Source organism: Rattus norvegicus, chromosome 9, assembly GCF_036323735.1.
Source record: "Rattus norvegicus strain BN/NHsdMcwi chromosome 9, GRCr8, whole genome shotgun sequence".
Taxonomy (NCBI): domain Eukaryota; kingdom Metazoa; phylum Chordata; class Mammalia; order Rodentia; family Muridae; genus Rattus; species Rattus norvegicus.
The window spans coordinates 59,165,464-59,189,270 of record NC_086027.1 but is presented as its reverse complement, the minus strand read 5'-3'; the positions used below and the strand labels follow the sequence as shown (position 1 = coordinate 59,189,270).

Genomic DNA, 23,807 nt, shown 5'->3' with positions numbered 1-23,807 from the left:
TAGAACATCCAATACTAAATGAGATGTCTTAATCAAAACACTTCCCCTAAGGTTCTGGGAACTCTTCAGAAAAAGAGACAGAAAGATTATAGGAGCCAGAGATAATAAATGACTCTAAGGAAACAGTGTCTTCTAAACAAAACAGTACTGACACATATATGAGCTCACAGGCAAAGGCTCTGCACAGGAAATGGTCTACAGAAAATAAAAATTCAATGATATTTTTGCAGTATTGTTTGTGTCTCAGATTGTTTTGTTTGGAGGACGTGTTTGTTTGGAATAACCTTAAACTTAAGGGACGTTGGTATAATTTTATTATAAAATGACAGTTATTTCTGCCTTGTAATTATATGTAAATAAAATGAAATCAATATGAATAATGTAGGGATGATTGCAAATAAAGCTCAGTGTCTAGGCACCTGAGCGCTACACGAGGAGTAGTGAGGAACGGATGTACATGTGAATTTATGTATGTAATCCCAACATACAAGAGGTAGACACAGGAGATATGAACTTTAAAGTCTTCAATACTGACATAGTAGATTATGGTTTAGTTTGCAATCACTAAGAATCTGTAGAAAAATAAGGATGTATGTTTTAGAGAATTTAAAGGCAGATTTAGCAATAGTCTTTATTAATATCTCCTTAGAATTTAAATCCTTTATGAAAAAGAAATAGTAGCATTATAAAAATTAAAATTAAGAATACTATTACAGAGATAAATTTTCCTAAAATGACATTATGGAACTTATGATACTGTAAAATATTTTTATTGAAAAAATTATCAGGAAAGGGAATTGGTAGATTTTAAATGGAAAAAGAGAATATGCTAATTTAAAGATTGATAGAAAGCATGTAAGCCTAAAAGATGAAAAGCATGACGACCACCAGTACTTTCAAGGAATGCGAGATTTTAATTATATGCAATAAACCTTTTGGAAAAAAGGAAATAATAAAATAAATTTTGAATAAGTGACCACAAGCTACTTCAATTTAATTTAAAAACACTACATATCACTAATCTACATACCCAGGTAGTTTAGTGACACCCAGGTCAGATAAACACAGACATTTTTAAAGTTCATATATTCAGAAAGTCAAAGATGAAAAAGAAGCCAGATTCAAAAGACTTTTTACACACTAATTCAACCAGTAAGTATCAGCTGACCTTCTAGAGAGCCAGTGGAATTCAGGACATTTATCTATTGACTCCTCAGATCCAGAGGTTTCTGAGAATCATAAATTCAAAGATAAATGCCTTATACAATAAAACCTCTAGCATGGAATTTTAAAATAAACCCAAAATAAAACTTCATAATTATTTTTGTAGTAGCTGTATGATTTGTAAATCACTGCTGTAATCCATATTAAAACTCTTATTTCCGGCCACCGCAGAGAGCTCGTGGGCAGCACCCCGCGAGCGAACTTGAACCTCGGGACCACAGGTAAGACCAACTTTTCTGCTGCAAGAGACCTGCCTGGTGAACTCGGGACACACAGAGGCAGAATTCCTCTAGGACCGGGCATGTCCTGTGTTTACCGGGAGTCTCACACCCGCGGATCCCGGCCCGCAGCAGCTCTCTGCCCCCAGACCCCGTGGGAGAGAGACCTCACCGCTTGGTCAGGTGGGCACTCCTGAGGCTGCAGAGCGGAAGAGACCACCAACACTGCCCACCCCTGCCCACATCCCTGGCCCAAGAGGAAACTGTATAAGGCCTCTGGGTTCGAGTGGGGGAGGGCCCAGGAGCAGCAGGACCCCTGCGCCTGATACACCACCGGAACCTGAAGGAAACAGACCGGATAAACAGTTCTCTGCACCCAAATCCTGTGGGAGGGAGAGCTAAACCTTCAGAGAGGAAGACATGCCTGGGAAACCAGAAGAAACTGCACTCTGCACACATCTCGGACGCCAGAGGAAAACACCAAACGCCATCTGGAACCCTGGTGCAGGGAAGCTCCCGGAAAGGTAAGACCAACTTTTCTGCTGCAAGTGACCTGCCTGGTGAACTCCAGACACAGGCCCACAGGAACAGCTGAAGACCTGTAGAGAGGAAAAACTACACGCCGGAAAGCAGAACACTCTGTCCCCATAACTGGCTGAAAGAAAACAGGAAAACAGGTCTACAGCACTCCTGACACACAGGCTTATAGGATAGTCTAGCCACTGTCAGAAATAGCAGAACAAAGTAATACTAGAGATAATCTGATGGCGAGAGGCAAGCGCAGGAACCCAAGCAACAGAAACCAAGACTACATGGCATCATCGGAGCCCAATTCTCCCACCAAAACAAACATGGAATATCCAAACACACCAGAAAAGCAAGATCTAGTTTCAAAATCATATTTGATCATGATGCTGGAGGACTTCAAGAAAGACGTGAAGAACTCCCTTAGAGAAACACAGGAAAACATTAATAAACGAGTAGAAGCCTACAGAGAGGAATCGCAAAAATCCCTGAAAGAATTCCAGGAAAACACAATGAAACAGTTGAAGGAATTAAAAATGGAAATAGAAGCAATCAAGAAAGAACACATGGAAACAACCCTGGATATAGAAAACCAAAAGAAGAGACAAGGAGCTGTAGATACAAGCTTCACCAACAGAATACAATAGATGGAAGAGAGAATCTCAGGAGCAGAAGATTCCATAGAAATCATTGACTCAACTGTCAACCATAATGTAAAGCGGGAAAAGCTACTGGTCCAAAACATACAGGAAATCCAGGACTCAATGAGAAGATAACCTAAGGATAATAGGTATAGAAGAGAGTGAAGACTCCCAGCTCAAAGGACCAGTAAATATCTTCAACAAAATCATAGAAGAAAACTTCCCTAACCTAAAAAAAGAGATACCCATAGACATACAAGAACCTACAGAACTCCAAATAGATTGGACCGGAAAAGAAACACCTCCCGTGACATAATAGTCAAAACTACAAATGCACAAAATAAAGAAAGAATATTAAAAGCAGTAAGGGAAAAAGGTCAAGTAACATATAAAGGCAGACCTATCAGAATAACACCAGTTTTTCGCCAGAAACTATGAAGGCCAGAAGATCATGGACTGATGTCAAACAGACCCTAAGAGAACACAAATCCCAGCCCAGGTTACTGTATACTGCAAAACCCTCAATTAACATTGATGGAGAAACCAAGATATTCCATGACAAAACCAAATTTACACAATATCTTTCTACAAATCCAGCACTACAAAGGATAACAAATGGTAAAGCCCAACAAAGGAGGCAAGCTATACCCTAGAAGAAGCAAGAAGCTAATCGTCTTGGCAACAAAACAAAGAGAATGAAAGCACACAAACATAACCTCACATCCAAATACGAATATAACAGGAAGCAATAATCACTATTCCTTAATATCTCTCAACATCAATGGCCTCAACTCCCCAATAAAAACACATAGATTAACAAACTGGATAGGCAACGAACTCTGCATTCTGCTGCCTACAGAAACACACCTCAGAGACAAAGACAGACACTACCTCAGAGTGAAAGGCTGGAAAACAAATTTCCAAGCAAATGGTCAGAAGAAGTAAGCTGGAGTAGCCATTCTAATATCAAATAAAATCAATTTTCAACTAAAAGTCATCAAAAAGGATAAGGAAGGACACTTCATATTCATCAAAGGAAAAATCCACCAAGATGAACTCTCAATCCAAAATATTTATGCCCCAAATACAAGGGCACCTACATATGTAAAAGAAACCTTACTAAAGCACAAAACACACATTGCACCTCACACATTAATAGTGGGAGATTTCAACACCTCACTCTCATCAATGGACAGATCATGGAAACAGAAATTAAACAGAGACGTAGACAGACTAAGACAAGTAATGAGCCAAATGGACTTAACGGATATTTGTAGAACATTCTATCCTAAAGCAAAAGGATATACCTTCTTCTCAGCTCCTCATGGTACTTTCTCCAAAATTGACCATATAATTTGTCAAAAAACAGGCCTCAACAGGTACAGAAAGATAGAAATAATCCCATGCATGCTATCGGACCACCACGGCCTAAAACTGGTCTTAAATAACAATAAGGGAAGAATGCCCACATATACGTGGAAATTGAACAATGCTCTACTCAATAATAACCTGGTCAAGGAAGAAATAAAGAAAGAAATTAAAAACTTTTTAGAATTTAATGAAAATGAAGTTACAACATACCCAAACTTATGGGACACAATGAAAGCTGTGCTAAGAGGAAAACTCATAGCGCTGAGTGCCTACAGAAAGAAACAGGAAAGAGAATATGTCAGCAGCTTGACAGCACACCTAAAAGCTCTAGAACAAAAAGAAGCAAATACAGCCAGGAGGAATAGAAGGCAGGAAATAATCAAACTCAGAGCTGAAATCAACCAAGTAGAAACAAAAAGGACCATAGAAAGAATCAACAGAACCAAAAGTTGGTTCTTTGAGAAAATCAACAAGATAGATAAACCCTTAGCCAGACTAATGAGAGGACACAGAGAGTGCGTCCAAATTAACAAAATCAGAAATGAAAAGGGAGACATAACTACAGATTCAGAGGAAATTCAAAAAATCATCAGATCTCACTTTAAAAGCCTATATTCAACAAAACTTGAAAATCTGCAGGAAATGGACAATTTCCTAGACAGATACCAGGTACCAAAGTTAAATCAGGAACAGATAAACCAGTTAAACAACCCCATAACTCCTAAGGAAATAGAAGCAGTCATTAAAGGTCTCCCAACCAGAAAGAGCCCAGGTCCAGACAGGTTTAGTGCAGAATTCTATCAAACCTTCATAGAAGACCTCATACCAATATTATCCAAACTATTCCACAAAATTGAAACAGATGGAGCACTACCAAATTCCTTGTATGAAGCCACAATTACTCTTAAACCTAAACCACACAAAGACACAACAAAGAAAGAGAACTTCAGACCAATTTCCCTTATGAATATCGACACAACAATACTCAATAAAATTCTGGCAAACCGAATCCAAGAGCACATCAAAACAATCATCCACCATGATAAAGTAGGCTTCATCACACGCATGCAGGGATGGTTTAATATACGGAAAACCATCAATGTGATCCATTATATAAACAAACTGAAAGAACAAAACCACATGATCATTTCATTAGATGCTGAGAAAGTATTCAACAAAATTCAACACCCTTCAGGATAAAAGTCCTGGAAAGAATAGGAATTCAAGGCCCATACCTAAACATAGTAAAAGCCATATACAACAAACCAGTTGCTAACATTAAACTAAATGGAGAGAAACTTGAAGCAATCTTACTGAAATCGGGGACTAGACAAGGCTGCCCACTCTCTCTCTACTTATTCAATATAGTTCTTGAAGTTCTAGCCAGAGCAATCAGACAACAAAAGGAGGTCAAGGGGATACAGAGCGGAAAAGAAGAAGTCAAAATATCACTATTTGCAGATATGATAGTTTATTTAAGTGATCACAAAAGTTCCACCAGAGAACTACTAAAGCTGATAAACAACTTCAGAAAAGTGGTTGGGTATAAAATTAACTCAAATAAATCAGTTGCCTTCCTCTATACAAAAGAGAAACAAGCCGAGAAAGAAATTAGGGAAACGACACCCTTCATAATAGACCCAAATAATATAAAGTACCTCGGTGTGACTTTAACCAAGCAAGTAAAAGATCTGTACAATAAGAACTTCAAGACACTGAGGAAAGAAATTGAAGAAGACCTCAGAAGATGGAAAGATCTCCCATGCTCATGGATTGGCAGGATTAATATAGTAAAAATGGCCATTTTACCGAAAGCAATCTACAGATTCAATGCAATCCCCATCAAAATACCAATCCAATTCTTCAAAGAGTTAGACAGAACAATTTGCAAATTCATCTGGAATAACAAAAAACCCAGGATAGCTAAAGCTATCCTCAACAATAAAAGGACTTCAGGGGGAATCACTATCCCTGAACTCAAGGAGTATTACAGAGCAATAGTGATAAAAACTGCATGGTATTGGTACAGAGACAGACAGATAGACCAATGGAATAGAATTGAAGACCCAGAAATGAACGCACACACCTATGGTCACTTGATTTTTGACAAAGGAGCCAAAACCATCCAATGGAAAAAAGATAGCATTTTCAGCAAATGGTGCTGGTTCAACTGGAGGGCAACATGTAGAAGAATGCAGATCAATCCATGCTTATCACCGTGTACAAAGCTTAAGTCCAAGTGGATCAAGGACCTCCACATCAAACCGGACACACTCAAACTAATAGAAGAAAAACTAGGGAAGCATCTGGAACACATGGGCACTGGAAAAAAATTTCCTGAACAAAACACCAATGGCTTATGCTCTAAGATCAAGAATTGACAAATGGGATCTCATAAAACTGCAAAGCTTCTGTAAGGTAAAGGACACTGTGGTTAGGACAAAACGGCAACCAACAGATTGGGAAAAGATCTTTACCAAGCCTACAACAGATAGAGGTCTTATATCCAAAATATACAAAGAACTCAAGAAGTTAGACTGCAGGGAGACAAATAACCCTATTAAAAATGGGGTTCAGTGCTAAACAAACAATTAACAGCTGAGGAATGCCGAATGGCTGAGAAACACCTAAAGAAATGTTCAACATCTTTAGTCATAAGGGAAATGCAAATCAAAACAACCCTGAGATTTCATCTCACACCAGTGAGAATTGCTAAGATCAACTACTCAGGTGACAGCAGATGCTGGCGAGGATGCGGAGAAAGAGGAACACTCCTCCATTTTTGGTGGGATTGCAGACTGGTACAACCATTCTGGAAATCAGTCTGGAGGTTCCTCAGAAAATTGGACATTGAACTGCCTGAGGTTCCAGCTATACCTCTCTTGGGCATATACCCAAAAGATGCCCCAACATATAAAAAAGACACGTGCTCCACTATGTTCATTGCAGCCTTATTTATAATAGCCAGAAGCTGGAAAGAACCCAGATGCCCTTCTACAGAGGAATGGATACAGAAAATGTGGTACATCTACACAATGGAATATTACTCAGCTATCAAAAACAACGACTTTATGAAATTCGTAGGCAAATGGTTGGAACTGGAAAATATCATCCTGAGTGAGCTAACCCAATCACAGAAAGACATACATGGTATGCACTCATTGATAAGTGGCTATTAGCCCAAATGCTTGAATTACCCTAGATGCCTAGAACAAATGAAACTCAAGACGGATGATCAAAATGTGAATGTTTCATGCCTTCTTTAAAAGGGGAACAAGAATTCCCTTGGCAGGGAAGAGAGAGGCAAAGATTAAAACAGAGACTGAAGGAACACCCATTCAGAGCCTGCCCCACATGTGGCCCATACATATTCAGCCACCCAATTAGACAAGATGGATGAAGCAAAGAAGTGCAGACCGACAGGAGCCGGATGTAGATCGCTCCTGAGAGACACAGCCAGAATACAGCAAATACAGAGGCCAATGCCAGCAGCGAACCACTGAACTGAGAATAGGACCCCCGTTGAAGGAATGAGAGAAAGAACTGGAAGAGCTTGAAGGGGCTCGAGACCCCATATGTACAACAATGCCAAGCAACCAGAGCTTCCAGGGACTAAGCCACTACCTAAAGGCTATACATGGACTGACCCTGGACTCTGACCTCATAGGTAGCAATGAATATCCTAGTAAGAGCACCAGTGGAAGGGGAAGCCCTGGGTCCTGCTAAGACTGAACTCCCAGTGAACTAGACTGTTGGGGGGAGGGCGGCAATGGGGGGAGGGTTGGGAGGGGAACACCCATAAGGAAGGGGAGGGGGGAGGGGGATGTTTGCCCGGAAACCGGGAAAGGGAATAACACTCGAAATGTATATAAGAAATACTCAAGTTAATTAAAAAAAAAAAAGAAAAGTGAGAAAGTAAAAAAAAAAAACCTCTTATTTCCTAATTCTTGACAGAATTTGCAGTCTGGTATTATTATCATTTTATTAGTAGCTATTATCATTGGGATGGAAATATTTACTTTTCAGCTTTTAATAGACATTCCTTTATTACTTATATATTTTATGATTTAAGCTTTGAAACTACCATGCCTATATTTATACAGTTTATCAGATTCATGTCTCTCCTTCACTTTCTCCACTATATACTCCCGGGACCCTCTACTATATCTCCTTCCAAAGTTCATAACATCATTTCATAATTAAAAGTAATTTTTAAGAAGTCACTGAGTTCACTTACATAATACCATATGTTCTGGACACCGGGTCATTCTGTGGGCTTTAGAAACTTATTGTGTCCATGCTTTTAAAAAATAAAAACTTATCACCCTCCAGGAGCCTCATGATCCCCTGCATCTTCTGCAACTTGCCGTGATTGACATAGTGCAGAACTTGTGTTGGAGCCTCATCTTCAGTGACTTCATGTATGTAATAACCGTGTCATATACAGAGAAGAGAAACTCACAGTATACCCACCCCCTTTTCTTCAGATCCCACATACTCTCTGCTTCCCATTTTGTGATGTTCCAGAGAGTAGGTGTATGGTAGTGGTGAGTCAGATTCTGTATTTGTGTCTGAGCATCCTGAACAGCTTATTCCTCATACATTTTTTCTTTTTACATTTTTTATTGGTTATTTTTTATTTACACTTTAAATGCTATTCCCTTTCCCGGTTTGCTATCCACAAACCCCCTATCTCATTCCCTTTCCCCTTCTACCATAAGGGTGTTCCTCCTCCCTAACCACTCCTCCTTCCCACCTTGCCACCCTTACATTCCCCCACACTGGGGTGTCCAGTCTTGGCAGGACAAAGGGCTTCCCCTCCCACTAGTGTCCAACAAGGCCAACCTCTTCTACATATGCTGCTGGAGCCATGGGTCTGTCCATGTATACCCTACGGGTAGTGCTTTAGTTCCTGGGAGCTCTGGTTGGTTGGTAATGTTGTTCTTATGGGATTGCAAGACCCTTTAGCTCTTTCAATCCTTTCTCTAACACCTCTAGTGGGGACTCCATTGTCACTAGTGGTTTGCTGCTAGCATTCACCTCTGTATTTGTCATGCTCTGGATGAGCCTCCCAGGAGAAAGCTGTATCAGGCTCCTGTCAGCATGCACTTCCTGGCTTCATCAATATTGTCTAGTTTTGGTCTCTCTCTCTCTCTCTCTCTCTCTCTCTCTCCCTCTCTCCCCCCCCCCCCCCACACACACACATACACACACACACACACACACAGTTGGATACAGTTGGGGAAGGCTCTGAATGGCCATTCCTTCAGTCTTTGCTCCAAACTTTGTCTCCATATCCCTTCCTATGAATATTTTTGTTCCTCCTTTTAAGAAGGACTGAAGCATCTGCACTTCGGTTGTCCTTTTTGAGCTTCATGTGGTCTGTGGATTCTATCTTGGGCAATTTGAGCATTTGGGCTAATATCCACTTATCAGTGAGTGCACACCATGTGTGTTTCTTTGTGATTGGGTTACCTCACTCAGGATGTTATTTTCTAGTTCCATCCATTTGCCTATGAATTTCATGAATTCATTGTTTTTAATAGCTGAATAGTACTCCATTGTGTAAATGTATCACATTTTCTGTTTCCAATCCTCTGTTGAAGGACATCTGGGTTCTTTCCAGCTTCTGGCTAAATGCTATCACATCTCTCCAGTAACCACAATCTATCGCACTAAGAAGCTTTTCTAACCAGGGTGAAAGAAACAGAAACTTTGTATGGAAAGATAAGTATATAGCAGACAGGCTGATAACATGAACATTTAGAAGAAAAGCAGTATTAACAAATCCTATAGAGTCATTGACATCCCCAGCAAAAGATTATAATCATATTTACAGCATCAGATATAAATAATCTCCCATGGGATGGACCTTAAGTCCATCAACAAAGTGACCAATGACCACCATAAACAGTTTGATATGACTACAATAGTACACTTATCATTCCTTGCAGGAAGGTATTGCAATGCATAATGTGTAACATTGGATAAGACAACTGATGACTTTTCTACTGAAGTAGCCTCCATAATATTTTCCATCACAGTGAAATCTTGGTATCAAGAGAGTTTCCTCATTAGGGAAAGATTTCCTGCAACCAAAATTTGTGGTATTTTCAACAATACAGCGTTACCACCTAGGTATTATGGGCAACCGGAAGCAATGGCAAGAACTTGTATATTTTCTGTGTCTCTGGGTCTTCTGTGGGTTATAATCAAGGAAAGTATTACATGCCTGACATTGATATTTTCGCTTAACAATCTCTGTACGCTGGGAATGTCATTCCTCATTTTAGGGGTACTTTTCAATTTATTGAAGACTAGAGATTTCATGAGATTTCTTCATCTTTCCTTAATGTAGTTAATCAACACCCTACCTTCATTTCAACAAAGTTGCTGCTCCAATCCATGCATAAGCCTTTAGCACAATTATTTTTCCCATGTTCCCTTACATTGTACCATTTTTTATAATATATATTTTACTTAGATTGCACGATTATAGGTTACTAAATAGTGTCATCACATACACTTTATTTTGTTTACACATTGCGCTAGCATCTCATTTCCCCAACCTTCTGATCGGGAACACTTTTTGAACCCTTCTGCCTGCAGTACTTCTAGTGTCTACTTTAATTTTACCCATATGCTTCTGTCTAGCCTACCAAATATATTTCTGCCAACAGCTGTCCAATCATAGTTTCCTAGCTTCCACATTTTCTCTGGGTTTAGCACACAAAGCAAAAGATGTGTAGCTCATATGAAAGAGAACATGCAGTGTTTATCATTTGGTCTTGGTCCATCTTATACTCTTTAATATTTTCAGTTCTATTTGACTACAAATTTGGTCACTTCATCTCTTTCTGTTGTGGCTTGATAGCATCCCATGATGTAGATGCATATTTCCATTAGTTAAGTCATGCTCACCTAGATTGATTCTACTTAACTATTGTAAGTAGTGAGGCAATAAACATGAGTGTTGAGTATCTGTGTAAAAGACTTAATGTCCTTTGCTTTGTGCCTAAGAGTGGTAAAGATGGGTCAGACGCAGCTCTATTTCTAGTTTTTAATAAAAACAAAGACTGATTTGCAGAGTGCTTGCATGGTTCTCATTAACTTAAGTAGCATATGATAGTTTCCCTTTCTGCACTTCCAGGATCTCTCTAGTTGCCATCCGTATTCAGGAACATGACTATTTTAATTGGTGGGTGACACAGACCCTTAATGTTCTAATTTGTTTTTTTCATGATAGCTAAAAAAGTAACAACAATAACAACAACTAAAAAAAAAACTAGCAATTTGCATTTCTCTTTTGAGAATTTTCTGTTTAGCCACACAACTCATTTTCCATTTTTTAATTTGATTTTTTTGTTTAATTGCTGTTTAATTTTTAAAGTTCATTGCATATATGATCCACTTATTTCTGACAGATGGAGAGAGGGAATCGTGTTCTCTAATCTCTGGGATAATTCTTTATTCTAATGACCATAATCTTTGCTGAACACAGTTTTGTTTTTATGATTTCCAATTTATAAATGGTTGGCCTTAGTTAAGGAGTTGCTAGAGTCCTACTTAGAATGTTCTTGTCTGTGTATTTATTGTTTTCTTAGAAGTTTTGAGGTCAGAAACTTATGTTGACATCCATGATCCATTTGGCATTGAACATTGTATTAAGTGACAGGTAACAAACTAGTTCATTTTTTTCTTCACATTGAAATTCAGCTTTCCTTGGTATTATTGATTGAAGATGCTGTCATTTCTTCAATGAATATTTTTGTTTCTTAGTCAAAGGCCAAATAGCTACAGTTGCATAGTTTTGCAGAAGTAGAGCTGAGTCATTTTTTATTACATTGATTGGTTCATTTTGTTTTGTGCCATGTCATGTTTTTGCTTATCATTATGACTCTGTACTCTAATTTACAATCAGGTATGTTACACTAAAGAATGTTTTGTTTGTTTTGGATTCCTTTTGTTGTTCTTGGTTTTAGAGGTTTCACACAAATTTTGAGAATGTCACTTTTATTTCTGTGAAGTAATGTCCTGGTGTTTGATTTTGATTTTATTGATTATGTGTTGATTTGATAATATGGTTAGTTTTACAATTAGTATTTATACAATATGAATCCTGTCAGTATCAGACGTCTTTCCATCTTGGTTGTCTTGCTCAATTTCTTTCTCCAGTGTCTTAAAGTGTTCACCATAGGGGATGTGGTGTGTGTGTGTGTGTGTGTGTGTGTGTGTGTGTGTGCGTGTGTGTGTGTGTGTTAAAATGTAATCATTTAAACATTTTTTACGATGTTTGTTTATGATATACAAAAAGGCTACAATTTTTTGTACTACTTATATCTTGCTACATTGCTCACAGTATTTATCAAGTCTAAATTTTTTAAGTAGTATTGGGTGTTTGATATGAAAATGAAAGCTCCTTTGACTCCTTTTTCAATATGCCTCTATTTCTTTTGTTTCTCAAATCTTATTTCTTTAACTAAGAATGTACAGAACAATCTTTACCTAGAAGAGCGGAGAGAATTGAGAAATAAGATACCTCATCTTGCTGTTTAACTTAAAAAACTATTTGAAATTTCTACATTGAATAAAAAAGAAAGAAAGAATGAATGAAAAAGATAGAATGAAAGAAGAAAAAAAGATTCAAAACTGTGAATTATTTTTTTTACCAAACCAAATTGATTTGACAATAGTCAAATAGGTTTTAAAAACTAAATGAAATTATCCCAGATGACCCATAAAACAAACAAACAAAACACAAAACAAAAATTAGGTTGGTGATATAGCTTAGCTGAAGGAATGTATGAGTCTCATGCAAGAAATTCTATATTCGATTTGCACCATAACAGAAACAAGACATTGTATCATATACCTGAAATCCCACAATATGGGAGGTGAAGTTAGAAAAATCCCAAGATGATCATCCTTCTTTAAATAATGAATATAAACACATAATATCTACATATAAGTTACAATTGCAAGTCTTTTAAAAGTGATATATATATATTATATTATTTATTTACATTTCAGATGTTGTCCGTCTTCCCAATTTTCTCTCCGCAAATGCCCAGTCACATACCTCCTCCCCTTTGCCTCTATGAGGGTTCTCCCCCACCCACCCACTCCCTCTGGCTCACCACTCTAACTAGAATCCCAGGGCATCTAGTTTCCACGGAACCAAGGGCATCCCCGTCCATTGATGACATATAAGACCATCCTCTGTTACATAGAGTCAAAGGTCCCTCCACCCTCCACATATTCTCTTTGGTTGGTGGTTTAGTCCCTAGGGACTCTGGGTTGTTAGGTTAGTTAATATTGTTTTTCTTCTCATTGGGTTGCAATCCGCTTTAGCTCCTTCAGTCCTTCCCCTAACTCTTCCACTGGCTTCTCCTAGCTCAGTCCGATGGTAGGTGGCTGTGAATATCTGCATCCGTATTGGTCAGGTGCTAGCAGAGTCTCTCTGTACAGCTATACCAGCCTCTCATTAGCAAGCACGTCTTGGTATCAGCAATAGTGTTGGGGTTTGTTGTGTGTAGGTGGGATGGATCCATACGACAGGCAGTGTATGGCTGGCCTTTCCTTTAGTCTATACTCCGTTTTTGGTTTTTGCATTTCCTTTCGTTAGGAATCCTACGTAGAGGGGCTGGGGATTTAGCTCAGTGGTAGAGCGCTTACCTAGGAAGCGCAAGGCCCTGGGTTCGGTCCCCAGCTCCGAAAAAAAAAAAAAAAAAAAGAACCAAAAAAGGAATCCTACGTAGAAGGGGAAACAAAAAAGTCGTGGAAAATAAAGGAGGGAGGAACCTGGGAGGCAATAGAAGGAGAGGGGGGGAAAAAGGGGACAGGCAGGATCAGGTATGAAAAGAGCCAGGAAAGAAGTACAGAGGGGTCAGGAAATCGAACAGAAATATGTAGTAGTGAGGGATGGGGAACTAGGGGTAGCCACTAATAAAGTTCCAGATTCCAGGGGAAACATAGATTCCCAGGCACTAACAGGGATTACATTAGTAGAAATACTCAAAGCTGGGAAGATAGAACCTGTAGAGACTATTTCTAGTACACAGGCATGGCCACCAGATAACAGATGGGGCCAACCATCTATCTCAAAAATTTTAACCCAGAATTGTACCTATGTAAAGGAAATGCAAGTTTTCAGTTAGTCATCTTATTCATTATCATATGAATCCATTAAGGACAATTATATATGAAATATACAATACATTCAGGATTATTGACAGACACATTTGAATACAGGGTGTTTATTAATACCTTGAGAGGAAATAGTCACTATGTGAATAATATGTATTATCTGACTATTATTATCATGTATTTGTCTGAAAATAAACTGAGTAGTCATATACATCCAGATTCTCTTGAACCCAATTATTATTTATTTATTATTTATTATTACAAACCCAATTATTATTATATTCTTTTAAATTAAGATCTAATTGCAAGATTTTAAAGGTAATATTTAAGAAACATTTTGTGTGCATTGGCAAAGGTTAAATTTTCTTCTTGGGCCTCTTTTATATGTCTGAATTAGAATTTATCTGAAGGGTTTAGCTCTGCTAGCATGAATCCCTTGATACTAAAAATCTAACATGGCAAACATCTCACACACTTTGGGATCAATAGAGTCTGCATTTCAGATGTCAGGTCAGGAACTTTGTGTTCACCCTTTGCTTTGATGTCTGCAGGAGGCTTCCCCAGCCTCACAGAGTGCAGTCTTACATTTAGAACTTCTTTTGCCTCCTAAAAACCTTTCCTGACTCATGTGATATCACTCTAGCTACAGAGCTTTGCATTTTTTAATTCTTATTTGTGCTACTCAAACACTTCTTTTAAAGCATAGTTTAAGAGTAGCTTCTTAGGATATTATGCAAACTCATATTCCCAGAATTAATTTTGAAATGAAGATTGCTCTTTAGGTAAATATAAAAAATTATAACAGCACGCAGAAATGTAAAATATATAGACCATTAAATAATCACTGTTTTATGTAAACATATGCTAATCTATTCAATAGTTTATGAAAATCAAATTCAAGCAAACTAATGAAAGGGTTCGATTTATTTAAACTTGTTTAATAAAATAACCATAATTATGTGTGTGTCATGTGTACTGGTTTCTGTCTCTTTTCTACACCTACTTCCTTGATGCTGAATGTTATAAGTAACTGTCCACTGAGCAAATAGGGACTAATATTTTCTTAAAGAGGTAGAATGCAATCTTTATAACTTTTCATTAAAACAGTTGTCTGTCTGCTTGGGATCCACACATCCATAAGGGCTGGATCTGTGAATTACAATCACATTTAACACAGAAAGGTAGAGAACTCTAATTACTCCAAATTAAGTGAGAGACAGATGGAGACATTAAACCTTCACATTCACGATTGGCCAGGTACCATTCATGCATATGCATATTCCTTACACCATCCCTAATCATACACTGTTATTTTATGGTTTTTTTATATGAAGTTTGCAAAGTTTCAGTAAATTATTTGAGGAAGAAACCTCTCTTTTCTGAATCCAGAACCAGAGTAGCAAGATATCTATGATGTACTTTAGAATTTATATTTATCATTAATTTACTGCATAAAACAATGTACTTTAACTTCCTATATAACATTCTCCTACACATGTGGCGACAGCAAAAAAAATCAAGAAAACATAAATTCATTTTCTTTTTATACTTCTATGTAAACAAAGTTAATTGGTTTTACTTTTATAAGCTCTTTCACAATATGCCCTGTACACGTGTTGGTATTACAAGTTAGTGCATAGTAAATTAAGAGGAGGTGATAATTATCTTGGCTTTTGTACAGGTTGCCTTAAAGAAGTTCAAGATATAGAGTTAGTAGTTACGTTGATGGACTTTTCAGTTATTTATATGACACATCAAATACAAAATACATTTATGATATTATTGAAATATTTTGTATGCATTTCATCTAATATACCCAGCATATACAAAGACATTAATGTTTTCTTTATTGTTAAATGTTCATGATCATAAAGTCAAACAAAAGTTACCACCTAAGTACTGTATAGATATTTGAAAGGGCTGAATAAATGAGTTGTGAATTTATGAACAAAATTTGGTTATGATAAGTTTATTAAACAAACCTTGTTTATTTTGAAGGACTGATTAGTAGAGAATAGTATAACTCACTAAATAGTTCTTTCTCCTGAAAATTTTCTTTTAAACATCAGAAAGATGTTTGGATTAGGGAAATACATCAAATGACAATATTGATAACTCACTCATTAGGTATAAAGCAGGAAGGTAGGGCGCAATAGAAATCATGCTGTACTATGTGAGTTATAGTCTGTTATGTAAAATATACTGTGTGAGAAAAGTGCTTTCAATTCAAATGCCAATGATGTGAACAAGAACATCCTTCTACAGCTTTCATTTGCTTTCACATGTACTAATGCTAAAGATTCGTTTAATTCATGAAGTAACAGAAGTCTTGTACATGGAGATAAAGCTCTGTGAGAATTTTCAGTTAAGATATCATGTCTAGTATGGTTTCAGTTTCTCATAATGCATATACAAAGTACAAAAACTTTTGAAAAGTAAAATATCGCACAAATATATGTACATGTATGTATATGCCTAGTGTGACCCAAATATTTTGAGTAATATTCTACAGATTTTATACAGTATTTCTTGAGCTCCCAATATTAGTATTTATGGAACTATTCAAATATGTACAAACAGTATATATTCTCCAAATTTTTATTATAATTTCTATAATTTGTATGCTAATATGACCCCAGTTATTCTTCTGGCATTTGTGTTCACTTACTATAATCAAATTTCAGTAAGCTTGCTTGCTTGCTTGCTTGCTTGCTTGCTTTCTTCCTTCCTTCCTTCCTTCCTTCTTTCCTTCTTTTCTTTGCCTTTCTCCTTAAATTTCCTGTTTCACTTTTACAACTTTTTCTTCCTGTTTAAGCATTTTAATCAGTGAAACTAAGAATATAGTTCTAACCCCAAATGTAAAAAATGATTAGTCATTAACAAGGAGAAATTATATACCATAGCTCCAACAAAAAGTAGTCTTTATTAAATGTGAAGAAAGGTCCATTAAGAAAGAATAGTAACCTAATCTCAAGAGTTGGAGTCATGAGTATCTTTGGTTATTTTCAAGGCTTTTCATCTTTCTTGTCTGCAACTCAAGCATCCCCTCTGGACCATTTGCTATCCCAATTGTTTTAGGAAAAGATTTAGTTACAATAACTAAGATCCAAAGGATCAGTCTGTGCAAAACCATTATAAAGGATCACATGCCTTAGTAAATGATTATGATATAATATTTTGTAATACAAATTTAAAGAAACAGCATATTGAAGAAGCTGATCTTAAATATTTATTTATATGGTTCAAACGCCAGTTCTTACTTTTATTTGTTATGTGACACTACACAATTAATTGAAAATATTTGTGTAATTATTAAGTGCATAGACCCTGAGAAAATAGTGTGTTTGTGTGTGTGTGTGTGTGTGTGTGTGTGTGCGTGTGCATTTGTGTATATACAAATTTAATCAAAATTTGGTAACAGTGAGTATAATGTGACCTGCTTTCAGTGCCACTTTTGTTTCTAGGTATTGATTACCCATCACAATTTACAGAGTTCTAAGTGAGGTTGTACAGTGCAAAGCATCTTCTCTCATTGGCTTGGTGTTGCTGGAAGTTGTTAACCAAGTAAGGATAGGAATGCTTAATTGTTAAATGTATTAATTGTAACTTCTCTAATAATAACAAAATGGTCCTGTGGATTAAACCCCACCCACAGTGGATTGAAAGTTTCTTGTGGTAAAAATTAGAAAGGATCGTTTTCTATCAGTACCCATGAGCTACATCTGCTCACTCTGGCTGCTACTCTATCATGCAGTCCACAAGCCTCCCTCTCCTGGCTGTCTCCTTTTAGCTGTCCTGTCCACAATGGTCCTCCTAGACTGTAGTTGCTATTCCTGGTGGGCCTTTGCACGTTCTCACTCCATGCTGGTAGCAGAACCAGATCTGCATGTTCCAACTGCCTCTCACCCATTTCTTTCACACACTGTCCTCTTTAGTAGAGTCCAAGTTGCAGAAACTTGTAATTTAGCAATTAAACTTACATGCTAATTTCTCAATCCACAAAACATCTACACAATAAATTCACTGCCAATTAATAAAGACATAAACCTCCCACCTAAACAAAATAAAATTGACCTAGTCCACCTGGATCTAGATACTCCCGCTCTATCATCTCCATCTTGATTTCTCCTGTCTCCTCCTCTTTCATTCCTAGATTTTTCCCACCTACCCTTTCTTCTCATCTAACCATAGGATTCGCCTTATCCTGGACCTGCACTGCTGCCTAATGACATTGTCCTACAAAAGTGAATACTGAATTAGGGATGAATAGTTACAAAAAATATGAATCAACAAATACTAATTTAAGTCCTTAGTTACCAAACCCTCTTCAGTGTTTCTATCCAACTGGCAAAGGATAGAAGAGCACCAAGGAACTGTGCAAAGCATTTTAAAATGAGAAAGATGTTTTCAGGTATTACCTGCCTTCTAAAAATTAATTAAATCGCTACATAGTCCATAGAGATGATTACAATAAGGAAATATAGCTGACTGAATGTCACCAGTACAACTGAATTCAAGAAATCCAGTTTTCAAATACACTTGCCTGATTCAAAAGTCTTTGAATCTGAATCTTCACCTAACTCTTGACTTTAATTACATGAAATTAAATGGTTTATGTATTGAACACACTCAGATTATTTTGATTAATTTCCTCATATATAATACATTAAACTATATTGTACAACCTTTATAGTGCACTATATATTACAAGTAGTTCAGTAATCTCAAAAATATGTGGAAGCCATATGTGAATACTAGTCCTCACATTAGAAACTTGAGAATCTGTGGATATGTGTATATGTACATATACACTTTGATCATTAAGGCCAGACTTTAGAGATCTTCCAGATTTTATCTCCTTGAGGCTTTCTAAATGGATAGAACTAGAAAATATTATCCTGAATAAGGTAACACAGACGCAAAAGGACATGCATGATATGACCTCACTAATAAGTGGATATTAGCCAAAAAATGTACAGAATACCCATGGTACAGAACTCAAAAAGATCAACAAGCCTAAGGGCTCAAGAGAGGAGGATGCTTCAGTCCCTCTTGGGAAGGAGAAGAAAGCAACCACCGTGGGGAGGGAGTGAGAGACAGAGGAGGGAAAGGGGATGGGGGTGAGGGGAGAGGAGAACATGATCTGCTATTGGGTGGGGAAAAAAGACTGAAACCCTGAGGGCCAGCAGAAAGAATGGAAACAGGCAACCTCAGGAAGAAGGAGGATGAGAGGACCCTCCAGAATGAACCAGAAGCCTGGGAGTTGAGAGAATCTCAGGACTCAAAGGGAGAGACCCTATATGAAATTCCCTATGGTGGAGAGAAAGAACTTATAGAGCTCATGTCCCCCAGAAAGCCCGGGCATCATGTGTTTGCTATCCCACAGTCAAATCTCTGATAATTGTTCCTGTCTGAAAGAACTGCAGGAATGGAAATGGAGACAAGCTTGGGGATAAGATGGTTCAGTGATAGGCCCAAAGTGGGATCCAGCTCATGGGGAGGTGCCAAGGAATGGCACCATTACTGATGCTATGGAGTGCTCACAAAAAGGGACCAGTGGAGGGTGGGGACATCCTCGTGGAGATGAAATGGGGGTGGCCAGCAGGGAGGAGGTATGGGATATGGAACTGTCCCAGGGTAGACCGGGAGGGGAATAAAATCTGGAGTATAAAAACAAATAAAGTTTAAAGATATATATATATATATATATAATATTATATTATCAGATATAATATATATGTATTCCATTATATAAACAATTGTGTGGTATCAGTGTATTGATTTACAGACTCAAGGCAAAACAGCATTAAAAACAAATTCATCTTATTGGCAGTGTATGCAGACTTGAAAAAGCCCTTTCCAATGAAAAAACTATTAATAACAAGTAGATGCTGCCCAGATAACAAGAAGATTAAAAAAAGTTGAAACTGTTCCTCAATATTGAAGGGCATTTTGACATTAACTAAAAAAAAATAAGTTTTGAAATCAATGTCTTTTTACCCTTCCTTATTGATACATCATATATCCCCCTCAGGATGATGATCAAATAAAAGACTATGAGAAATAATTTGTTTATGTTTTTACTGAGTTCTCCTCATACAGGAAGCATCTTGAAATGTTCCCTTTCAATACACTAGTAAAATCAGTTTCAGTATTAATTTTGTCATTGATGTAAATATTGAACATTAGTTTCAGTTGTAAAACAATAGTATGTATGTATTAGTGTTCCTTTCAATTGTTTTTAAGCTTGAGATTACAATATAATTAATTTTTTAATCTTTCCTAACTCTCCTAACCATCCCATATAACCATTCCTACTTTTCTTCAAATTTCTGAGCATATTTTCACTAATTATTATTAGACACGTGTATGTATATTATATATACACACATATTATGATATATAAATTTCTTAGTCTGTATAATGTTGCCAGGATATTTGTCATTTTACAACTAATTGCTATGTTCTTCTCTGGGGAAGACTACCTCTCCTGTTCCCAGATTTCCTCTCACCTATAATTCCTTGAGTAGGATTGAGATGACTTCTTGTGGTTTTGGTCTTGTTTTGTTTTGTTTTTGTTTGTTTGTTTTTTCCATCCACTTCAGCATGTTCATTAGTATTGTCAACTTTTATCAAGCTCATGTACAGGCCATCATGTTTGTGAGACTTTATGGGTGCAGATTTTAATATTAGTGGGAGACAACAATATCACAACAAACTTGGCTGGCATTTAGAATATTTCTTTCCCCTTTTTAATTACATTCTCTGAGCTTTCAGACAGTATTTTGCAAATGAATCCATAAAGACTGGACTCCAAAACTTCACAGTGGTTTGTTGTTATGATCTCCATCTATATCAAAGGCCAGGTATCTTGATGATGAGTAAAGGTTTTCTTCATCTATGTGTAGAATGGCAAATGGTTCTGGCTCTTTTTAGCGACTGGGATTATGGTGGTTGGTAAATTATTGGTGTAGATTTACCTCTAATAATCATAATTTCACAAGCAATGAGCAACTAGCTAGGTTTACAGTAAGTAATAGGCATTGTTTCCTTACTGTTTTGTGTGCCCAATTAGAGAGCTGTTGGTTATTGGCTCTGTAAGAGTGCCAGTAGTTACTGGGTGCATTACACACACACACACACACACACATACACACACACACACACACACACACACACCACACTCTTTTCAATCCTTCTCTTTGTGTATTTTTCTTTTTAAAATTTCTGTTCTGCTATTATTTTTTCCTTAAGTTTTATTTGTAAAGCTCAACACATTTTTTTGAATTACATACGTTCTATGTAAAATAATAGTATCAAAATAAGGTTTAAATTCCAGGTTTTCAATAAAGCTTCATTGCATTTTTACTATAGGATGTGATAAACAAAACCTAGGCCTAAAGCCTTCCTGTGCCTATTAATATAGCTAAATGTTTTAGGAAGAAGAAATACTATCTTTCAAAAGGTATTCTAGGCTCCTTTCTATTGTTTACCCTTCTATATACAATAGCGGTTGACATGTGCTCAGAATCAAACTATAAAGGTTCACATAGATTTCTGATAGATGACAATAAGCTGTTTTTGATACCCCTGGTCATTTCTTGTATTAAGATAATACATAACTATATGAATCACATTTTTCTTAAATTCTGATAGTTTATAATATATTAATATATGTGTGGCATATATTTGCTATATTAGAAAATATTTCAGAGAAACATTTGAATATGACAGGTTACCATCTATTACCATTTTTTACAGTATTTAAAACACATTGATTATATATGTCTTACATTGTGTTCAATTATGACACATATAGCTTTAAGGGAATGAGTCCAAGTACTATATAGCAGTCTGTGGCCAAGCATTAATATCCTTCCAATGGATCAATCATTTAGTGAAATGGAGAAATGAGTTTGGGGTTTGGTGCTATTAATTTTGATACCTTTAAAACACAGGAGATTCACAAGTGTAAAGAGAATGAAGGGTAAGAGCTGTATATTCTGAGTTAAAGTACAGGATGAGAAGTGTCTACTGTGTACCTTAGATAAAATAGAATTGATTATCTCTATATCTCTATAAAACTGTGTGAAAGAAGATCAACATCAAGTCACAGCTTAATATATATATATATATATATATATATATATATATATATATCTGGAGAGAGTCAAGTTAATTAACTATGTAAAATTATGTAAAATGTCTATACTAATTAATCCTAAAAATTTATCTTGATCTTACTTAGACCCATCTAAATAAAATACCTTTAAAGTTAAACACATGGACATTTGTTTTCATTTCAAACTTTCATATCTATCCCCTTTATTCCATTTATTCTTGAAATATTTTCTAGCAAAGGCCCCAGTGTGAGATTCAAAGATAATCCCAGTTGCCACATCAAGAAATGAAAACCTGGGGACATAAAACTTTAAGAAGAAAACACCCTTCTGTTCCGCTTCATCAATTTTTTACATGTTGACATCTAATGTGTCAGCAAAATTCCATAAGCAAGAAAAGGCAATCTCAAGGGAATCTCTAGAATACAGATGAGCATAATAAAGATAGGATGGGCACACTGTACAGTGTATTGTCAGCTCTAACACGACATTCTAGAACGCTGAGCAAATTTATATATTCTGTGAATTTTTTTTACTACGTTGGTAAATTTACCTCAGACATATGTTCCATATATTAGATCTCATCTTCCAAACCACATTTCATTTAAGTCAAAACATGGAGCTAAACCAAATCAGCTTGTGACACAGTGAAAGCATATATACAGCAATGAGATACTATGTATAGATTTTGTGAGAAGAAACTATTTAAAATTCTGTAACAAAAAATTTCATTTAATACATATATATCATTTGTTTTGCAATTACTTGCAGAAGTTGGTTTAGTAATCATATTACATTTTAATGTATTCTATTGTAAAATAAAGGAAATTTAAAAGTTAATCATGAATAACATCCATATGCAATGTCATTGGTCTCCTTAGCAGCATAACATCCAGTAAACACAACACATGATAATGAACATAAGAATGAGAATAGCTACTGAGTCATGAAACTACATGGTACTAACAATATATTAATAATGACTTATATGTAAAACACTTTAACATCACATTCTTCCAGAATGTTCCCTACTTGCCACCAACCTACATGTCTTTTATAATAGCATGTCTAATCTCCCAGCCAGCCAAATACAGTATATTTAGCTCCTGGGTCTAGGCCTGTTAATCTGTCTCATCTTTCCTTCCATAATTCTCTCCAACATTGGAGATTCTGCTTAGAATAAACAGCAAATGCTTTGGCCTATTCTGGCAAATCTGCTTGTACACAATTTGACATCTATACCTCAGCCAGGACCTACCATATCTATGACCCATGCATATGGCTCTCCTATGTTACATCTAACATCTACACTCATCCGTATACATCCCACACTGTAGGGATTTATCAAGAAGCATATCCTATAAACCAACATACTCTCCTCTGTCTCCTTGACTTCATTCCACCAAAGCCATTCCCAACTGTAGGCTCAATTTGCTTGCATGTCCTCTCTGCTCTAAACTTCTTTGTCCATATCAAAGATAGAATTAACACATGCCTAGGTCTCATCACAAACAAATAAACAATATGAAAAGATCAGGCAGTATGTCCTCATCCAACTCTAC

At 36.6% G+C, this 23,807-nt stretch overlaps 1 long non-coding RNA gene across 1 annotated transcript in view; it reads left to right on the top strand.

The window, feature by feature from the left end:
- The window catches only part of LOC134480370 (uncharacterized), a 96,298-nt gene that overhangs the window by 22,404 nt on the left and 50,087 nt on the right, over positions 1-23,807 (top strand). The window lies entirely within an intron of this gene.